Source organism: Amphiprion ocellaris, chromosome 12 (genome assembly GCF_022539595.1).
Source record: "Amphiprion ocellaris isolate individual 3 ecotype Okinawa chromosome 12, ASM2253959v1, whole genome shotgun sequence".
Taxonomy (NCBI): Eukaryota; Metazoa; Chordata; class Actinopteri; family Pomacentridae; genus Amphiprion; species Amphiprion ocellaris.
In genome coordinates this window covers 5,093,080-5,102,651 of record NC_072777.1, presented here as the reverse complement: position 1 = coordinate 5,102,651, position 9,572 = coordinate 5,093,080, and the positions used below count along the sequence as shown (strand labels likewise).

Sequence of the window (9,572 nt, the reverse complement as noted above, 5' to 3'; positions counted from 1 at the left end):
CATTGTGATTTAAGGGTTTATTTCATTTTTAAGGTTGGGGTTAAAATCTTGACAGAAAAAGAAGATTAAAGAAATAAACTACATAACAAAAAGCAATTAAATCAAAAGGAAAAAAATTTAATACAATAAAACTTTAAAAGAAATGTTTTTGTTTAAAAAGTATTTTTTAAATGTTTAATTATGTAAATTTTATGTATAAAATTTATGTATAAAATGTTATGTATATTTTCTCTGTAATTTTTAATTATTTTATGTTAAAAATTTTGTTTAATATACTTGCATACTTACATGGTTTGCATTGTGTTTAATTATCTAATTCAATATTTTGTCAGTTTAATGTCATTTAATTGTATTTAATGTTTAACTTCATTAAACTGACAAAATATTGAATTAGATAATTAAACACGATACAAACCATATAAGTATGAAATTAAACAAAATTTTTAACATAAAATTATTAAAAATTACAGAGAAAATATTTTACATAATTAAACATTTAAAAAATACTTTTTAAACAAGAATAATATTAAACATTTAAAAAAATACAAAACATTTAATTAGATTATTAAACCTTTAAAAAGACAAAACATTTAATTAAAAATTTCAATGTTTAATTAGAAAATTAAATCTTAAAGACAATAAAACTTTAAATAGGAATTAAACAGAAAATACCATGAAGCCTTTAAAAAGAAAATTAAACATTAAAAAGTGGTAAAACATTTAAAAAGAAAAACATTAAAGATTTAATCGAAAAATTAAATATTGGGAAAGAAAAAAAAATTTCAAACAAGCCGATAAAACATTTGAGAAAACAATTAAACATTAAAAAGACAAAACATTTCTAAATCAAATCAGACATTAGAAAAGAATAAAAGGTGAGAAAAGAGCAAAACTAAATGTTTAAGAAGAATCAAACTAAAGACAAAACATTTGAAAAGACACCAGTTAAACTTTAGAAGATCAAATTAAACAGAAGAGACAATAAAACGATCAAAAAGAGCAAGAACAGATAAAGATCTTAAAGCGTTTTCTAGTCTGAAATGAAAACATCAAGTTGTTTCTTCAAACATTTCCTCTGTCTATGTTCTTGGTTTGATTGTGGACAGATTTACTAAGAACTCATTTCAGAAAACTGCTTTCCGGATAAAGTCTACTAGTAGTTGAAGGCATTGATCAAACTAATGTTACCTTCTGATCTCCACAAACTTTACTGTTCAGTGAAGAGAATCAAAGTTTGTTGAGGTTTTTTAAAGAACCCACAGGTGAAGGTCTGAGAAGAACTCAGATGGATGGTCTAAATGTGAAATCAAGACTCATGGTCACAAGTTTTAAGGCTTCTATTAACCAGAAAGTTCAAACTAACAGAGAAGTACTGAGAAACTTTTAAAATTTCAGTCCTCAGACTGTCTGAAGGTTCAAACTAACAGAGAACTACTGAAGAACTTTTAGGTTTTCAGTCCTCAGAGTGTCTGAAGGTTCAAACTAACAGAGAACTACTGAAGAACTTAGAAGATATCAGTCCTCAGACTGTCTGAAGGTTCAAACTAACAGAGAAGTGCTCAGGAACTTAGAAGATATCAGTCCTTGGACTGTCTGAAGGTTCAAACTAACAGAGATCTACTGTGGGACTTAGAAAATTTCAGCCCTCAGACTGTGTGAAAGCTCAGGTCCTGAGGACTCGGGAGGTGTGGAGGCTTGGAAAGTCTTGGAAGTGAGGGTTCAACCCTCCAGCACAAAGGCTGAAGCCCAACCTCCTGAGAAAAACGGTCGAGTCAAGACTCGAGTTAAAAAAAAACTCGAAAACGACAAAAAATAGATGATAAATGCGCAAAAAAAAGAAGAATTAGTATCTGAGCGAATAGCTCAGGGGGTTAAGAGGATAGACTCCCAAGCGGAGGGTCGCAGGTTCAAGACCCACCACCGGCAGTTTTCTTTCTTTGTCTTTGTCAGTATTTTGAGAAAATTTAAGAAGTGTCGGGTCTTGAACCAGCGACCTGCAGCTCCATAGGCAAATCCTTAACTCACTGAGCTACAGATCAGATAAAAAGAAATAATTTCGTCGTCCCTTTGGCATCGTAGTTTCTCAAGTGACCCCATGGGTGGAGCCAAGGCGGAGTCTGGGTGGAGTCAGGGCGGAGAGTGGGCGGGGAGGTGGGTGGCGGCCTCCCCCCTCTACTCCCCCACCTCCCCACACCACCCACCACACCTTCCCCCACTCCACGAGTTCTTCGAGTCTCCACGAGTTCTTCGAGTCGCCACGGGTTTTACCGAGTTTCTGGAGTTTCCACCAGGTCGGAGGCAGAACAAGTTGTCATGAAGAGGTGTTGAAGTCGGCCAGGATGGACTGACATTTTACAGCGACTAGAAGGAAGACGACTAGAAGAGCAGGTCTTTAACCACCATCCATAAAATCCATGGAGTCGCTCCAGAGAAATGAAGGGAGAGAAACTTTTATCAACCTCCATCAAGATGTTCAACTTCATATCTTTACTTTGACATTTTTAGCACCACAAACCTTTAGTATCACACTTTATTATGATTTATTAGGACTTTAATGGAATCAACCAGCAGATTTACTTTTTGTTGACAAACTTTATTCTTGTCGTCGTGGGACTGCAGTATTTAAAACTCTTCCTTCTATTTGACCTCATGTTTAGTAGTTTTAATGGAGAAAGTTATTTTAGTTGTCGATTAGTCTCTTAAAAAACAAATAATAAATTGGATTAGTCAAGAGGTTTAAATTTCTTACTTTGCTATATTTTAAATATGACAAAAAAATATAAAATAAAGCGTCTTGAGACAATTTGACCTGTAATTGGCGTTATATAAATAAAATTGAATTAAAATTGTATGTATCTTGTAATGTTGGAGTAATTCAGCCATATATGTTGGAAAACACATTTTCTTTGTCCATTAATCTGTTGATTGTTTTCTCCACTAATTCATTTCTTCTTTTGGTTTATAAAATGTCAAACCCAAATATATTCACTTTACTGTCATAAAAACCAAAAAGATTTACATTCATGATGCACGAATCAGGCAGTTTTTCACTTTTTATCTTAGTTTAATCAGAAAGATAGTTGATAATGTGTGAATTGTTGCAGCTTGTGAGCCGTAAAAGGTTTTAATCTTTGGGGCTGAGTGTCAAAAAACATTTAGAAACCAACATCAACAAGACACAACAAAGATTTGAACATCATTAAAGGGAAATCCAACTTTTGCATGACAATGTCAAATTAATGGACATTTATTTCCAACGTAAATGTGTGATATTCATCCTCTGGAGCTTTCTCTTCACATCGTCTTCCACCTGGACTGGTTTGGTCAGGAGCATGTGCAACAAACATTTGAAAAACTGCACTTTAACATCAATGAATGACACTGAAGTTTAATCTCTACACAAATGAGACTGAGTCTGGACGTGCTGCTCTGTCATTAACTCCTAAGTTTGGGGAAAGTTCAAACAAAAGAGGACAGTTCAGATCAGACTTTAGAATGAGCTTATTTTGAACAAACATCTCAGACTTTCTGAGCTTCAGCACCTCTAGCAAGATATTTTAACAACAAGCAACTCAAGAGATCCAGAAGTTGGAGAGAGTTAGCTTTAGCTGAGCCAAAGAACATGTGGGACTCTAACCTAGCAAACATTTCAGACTTTCCTCTGTGAATTCAGAGAAATAATTTACTATTTAATGACAGAGCTACATATCTTAACTCAGTCTCATTAAAACAGACTCTAATTCAGTGTCATCCATCCATATTAAAGTGCAGTTACCCAAAATGTTTGTTGCATGAGCTCCAACAAAACATGTCCATGTAGAAGGCCACTTTGACAAACAGGAAGTGGACGATTCCAAGCAGATTTATAGAAGGGGGAACCGGACTGTACTAAGTGTGGTCGAGTATAGAGGGGTGTTTTGTGGGTTTTTAAGGCTGATAATGATTATTAGTGAGACATTTGGAGTAGATATTCATTTGCAGTAAATGAAAGTATTTAAAATCTTGGAGTTAAACTTAGAAGAACACAAACTCTAACAGAAAACTTTGTTGATGCGTTTTTGTTTGTTTACAGATGTTAAGTTAAAGGAGTTTTATTCGTGACGTATAACCAATCAAATCACTCCAGAAGACAGAGCGACCACAGGTAGATAAAGGTTCAGAGCCAAAGTAGCGCCATTTTTAAATTGATTTATTACCGTAAATCAGTAAAAAATAAAATACTGCTAATCAGTAAATCAGTCAGCCCACAATTACTACAATTCTACAGTGGATGTGTCTTTTATACAGTATATGATGTATACACTATGTTTGTTTCTTCCTCTGTTGTTTTCTAGATTGTACTCAGCTGCATGCCTTCGTCCACCCGGCCTCCGTTGACTCGTCCCGCCTGCCGTCTCTGGAGCTGAAGCTGGATTGGAACAGACCAAAGTACAGTCCAATCACGATGCCAGCTGCCTCTCAAAAGGCTCCTTCATCTGGCAGGTGGCGGCACTTCTTCTGAGGGGAAGCTGAGCTGGCCAGGCAGAACTTTGGAGATGTGTTCCAGTGGTTGGTGGCTGTGTGGGGAGACAGAGAGGGACCTTTGAATCTTTCACAAAGGAAAACAGGAACCCATTGGTAGTTTTAGTTCAGGGTGCTACTGCGGAGTGTTTTTGGGTTTTAAGAGGTGAACAGGAAGAGTTTTTTTTCGTATTGATTATCTTTTACTTTGTTCCTGGTTGGAATGCCCATCAATGTCAACATGAAGTTCACTTTTAGTTCTGTTTATTTTTATTTTACTAACACCCATTTGTTTTTAACCCCCTCACATGTTGTGTTGTTGTAAACTTACTCTTTCAAATAAATACTCGTCTAACCCTCTGGAAACCAGCGTTTGGACTGTTTTTGTGTTGCTCCTCACCTACGTCAGACAGCCGGGACATAACAACGTTTTGTGGACTAAAGGCTAAACTATGACATTTTTAGAGCGACATGCTAAACTATGATGTTTTTAGAGCGACATGCTATACTATGACGCTTTTTGGACGACATGCTATACTATGACGTTTTTAAAGCGACATGCTATACCATGATGGCACGTTTTTACAATATGTTGAAAAATCCCATTTTTTTTTCGACATAGTATACTATGGCGTTTTTTTTGCGCCAAAATTCATGATGATTTTTTTTTCAAAGAAAACTGTACCATAGTGTTTTTCACAGCCTACTTTACATTATTTCATCATATGGCACGTTTTTACAATATGTTGAAAAATCCCATTTTTTTTTCGACATAGTATACTGTGGCGTTTTTTTGAGCCAAAATTCATGATGATTTTTTTTTCAAAGAAAACCTTTCTGGAGTGTTTTTCACGGCCTCCTTTACATTATTTCATCATATGGCACGTTTTTACAACATGTTGAAAAATGATATTTTTCGACATAGTATACTATGGCGTTTTTTTGAGCCAAAAATCATGGTGACTTTTTTTTCAAAGAAAACCTTTCTGGAGTGTTTTTCACGGCCTCCTTTACATTATTTCATCATATGGCATGTTTTTACATGATGAAAAATCGCTTTTTTTTGGCGACTGTATACTATGGCTTTTTTTTGCGCCAAAATTCATGATGATTTTTTTTCAAAGAAAACCTTTCTGGAGTGTTTTTCACAGCCTCCTTTACATTATTTCATCATATGGCACGTTTTTACAACATGTTGAAAAATGACATTTTTCGACATAGTATACTATGGCGTTTTTTTGCGGCAAAATTCCTGATAATTTTTTTTTTTCAAAGAAAACCTTTCTGGAAGGTTTTTCACGGCCTCCTTTACATTATTTTATCATATGGCACGTTTTTACAACATGTTGAAAAATCACATTTTTTTTTCGTCATAGTACACTATGGCGTTTTTTTGCGCCAAAATTCATGATGATTTTTTTTTCAAAGAAAACTGTACCATAGTGTTTCTCACAGCCTACTTTACATTATTTCATCATACGGCACGTTTTTACAACATGTTGAAAAATCCCATTTTTTTTTGACATAGTATACTATGGCGTTTTTTTTGCACCAAAATTCATGATGATTTTTTTTTCAAAGAAAACCTTTCTGGAGTGTTTTTCATGGCCTACTTTACATTACTTCATCATATGGCATGTTTTCACAACATGTTGAAATATCACTTTTTTTTTTCGACATAGTATGCTATGGCGTTTTTTTGCGCCAAAATTCATGATGATTTTTTTTTCAAAGAAAACCTTTCTGGAGTGTTTTTCATGGCCTACTTTACATTATTTCATCATATGGCACGTTTTTACAATATGTTGAAAAATCGCATTTTTTTTTCGACATAGTATAGTAAGGCGTTTTTTTGCGCCAAAATTCATGATGATTTTTTTTTCAAAGAAAACCTTTCTGGAGTGTTTTTCACGGCCTACTTTACATTACTTCATCATATGGCATGTTTTCACAACATGTTGAAATATCACATTTTTTTTTCGACATAGTATACTATGGCGTTTTTTTGCGCCAAAATTCATGGTGATATTTTTTTCAAAAAAAACCTGTACCATAGTGTTTTTCACAGCATACTTTACATTATTTCATGATATGGCACGTTTTTACAACATGTTGAAAAATCTCATTTTTTTTTCGACATAGTATACTATGGCGTTTTTTTGCACCAAAATTCATGGTGATTTTTTTTTTTGGTGGATGTGTGGGGAGATAGAGAGGGACCTTTGAATTGTTCACAAAGGAAAACAGGTAGTTTTAGTTCAGGGTGCTACTGCGGTGTGGTTTTGGATTTTAAGAGGTGAACAGGAAGAGTTTATTTTCATATTGATGATCTTTTACTTTGTTCCTGGTTGGAATGCCCATCAGTGTCAACGTGAAGTTCACTTTTAGTTCTGTTTATTTATTTTTATTTTACTAAAACCCATTTGGTTTTAACCCCCTCACATGTTGTGTTGTTGTAAACTTACTCTTTCAAATAAATACTCGTCTAACCCTCTGGAAACCAGCGTTTGGACGGTTTTTGTGTTGCTCCTCACCTACTTCAGACAGCCGGGACAAAACAACGTTTTGTGGACTAAAGGCTAAACTATGATATTTTTAGAGCAACATGCTATACTATGACATTTCGGACGACATACTAAATCACGACCTTTTTTTTGTATTTTTTGATGACATCCTGAACAATGACATTTTTGTCACATTTTGGATGACACACTAAACTGATGTTTTTGTGACATTGTGAAAGACATACTAAACTATGACGTTTTTCTGATATTTTGGACGAAATTCTAAACGATGATGTTTTAGTCACATTTGAGATGACATACTAAACTATGACGTTTTTGTCACATTTCGGACGACATACTAAACTATGACTTTTTTGTCACATTTTGGACGACATACTAAACTATGACGTTTTTGTCACATTTTGGACGACATACTAAACTACGACTTTTTTTGACATTTTGGACGACATACTAAACTATGACATTTTTTTGACATTTTGGACCACATACTAAACTATGACTTTTTTTGACATTTTTGACGACATACTAAACTATGACGCTTTTGTGACATTTCGGACGACATACTAAACTATGACATTTTTGTCATATTTTGGACGACATTCTAAACTATGACATTTTTATCATATTTTGGACGACATGCTAAACTGCGATGTTTTTGTCATGTTTTGGACGACATACTAAACTGGGACTTTTTTTGACATTTTGGATGACATACTAGACTATGACATTTTTCTGACATTTTGGACGAAATTCTAAACGATGATGTTTTAGTCACATTTGAGATGACATATTAAACTGACGTTTTTTTGACATTTTGGACGACATACTAAACTATGACTTTTTTGACATTTTGGACGACATACTAAACTATGACCTTTTTTTGACATTTTGGACCACATACTAAACTATGACTTTTTTTGACATTTTGGACGACATACTAAACTATGACGTTTTTGTGACATTTCGGACGACATACTAAACTATGACATTTTTGTCATATTTTGGACGACATTCTAAACTATGACATTTTTGTCACATTTTGGACGACATACTAAAGTATGACGTTTTTGTGACATTTTGGACGACATACTAAACTATGATGTTGTCACATTTTGGACGACATACTAAACTACAACTTTTTTGTCATAGTTTGGATGACATACTAAACTATGACGTTTTTGTCACATTTCGGACGACATACTGAACTATGACGTTTTTGTCATATTTTGGACGACATACTAAACTATGACGTTTTAGTGACATTTTGAACGACATACTTAACTATGACTTTTTTTGACATTTTGGATGACATACTAAACTATGACATTTTTTTTTGACATTTTGGACGAAATTCTAAACGATGATGTTTTAGTCACATTTGAGATGACATATTAAACTGACGTTTTTTTGACATTTTGGACCACATACTAAACTATGACTTTTTTTGACATTTTGGACGACATACTAAACTATGACGCTTTTGTGACATTTCGGACGACATACTAAACTATGACATTTTTGTCATATTTTGGACGACATTCTAAACTATGACATTTTTGTCACATTTTGGACGACATACTAAACTATGACTTTTTTGTCATATTTTGGACGACATACTAAACTATGATGTTGTTGTCACATTTTGGATGACATACTAAACTACAACTTTTTTGTCATATTTTGGATGACATACTAAACTATGACGTTTTTGTCACATTTCGGACGACACACTATGACATTTTTGTCATATTTTGGACGACATACTAAACTATGACGATTTAGTTACATTTTGAACGACATACTTAACTATGACTTTTTTTGACATTTTGGATGACATACTAAACTATGACGTTTTAGCGACATTGTGGACAACATACTAAACTATTATACTAAGCTCTCAACAAGATTCAATAATGAAAAAAGAGCCGAAAACTATTCTTACCAATGAAAAGTCATTCCAAGTTTCCTTGTCTCAATCATAGACTGTATATAAATATACAGCCTAAGGTCTCAATCGTACGACGTAGTGTGCAACTGTATGCAGCACAGTGAGACGGCATACTTGTTTCCTTTTTCACGCAGTCTACATCAATGCACTGAAACTTTGCCCCCACTAGCTTAGCCTCGCTGTAGCACGCAGCTCAAAGGGGCGTGTCCTATCGACTGATTCATATCTATGGGCGTGTCCTATTTACTGATTCATATCTATGCCACTAGTCTGGTCCGATGCAGTCTCGATGATGACGTTTCACGAGTACGTCAGAACGCAAGTACGGACAGTTATGTACTGAGAAACGGTCATAGTCTTCTTACCGCAAAGGTCCAAAGCTGCTCGTCTTCTCCTCCGGCATCAGGAAACGTCTTCAAAGCTTCTTCCAATCCGAACGAAATACAATCAAAAGCTCAAACTGACGTCATTGGTGCATTCAGTTACAGTCGGACAACGAAGTTGCGTCCAGGAACGTCGGAAATCGGCGTTTCAGTAATGTCAATTTCCAACGAAAATTTGGGGGGGCACACGGGGTGGCCAATCAGATCACGGGGAGG

General features: G+C 34.7%; 1 long non-coding RNA gene across 2 annotated transcripts; it reads right to left on the bottom strand.

Moving 5' to 3' along the window:
- Positions 1-4,173: 4,173 nt before the first annotated feature.
- LOC129350134 (uncharacterized) lies at positions 4,174-9,483 on the bottom strand. Of its 2 annotated transcripts, none has more exons than XR_008603405.1 (2): positions 9,339-9,483; positions 4,174-4,556 (listed from the first exon to the last, which is right to left on the bottom strand). It is a non-coding gene; the product is annotated as an uncharacterized LOC129350134 (long non-coding RNA). The 2 variants fall into 2 exon arrangements; XR_008603406.1 differs by lacking the exon at positions 9,339-9,483 and adding an exon at positions 8,968-9,315.
- Between the last annotated feature and the right edge of the window lie 89 nt (positions 9,484-9,572).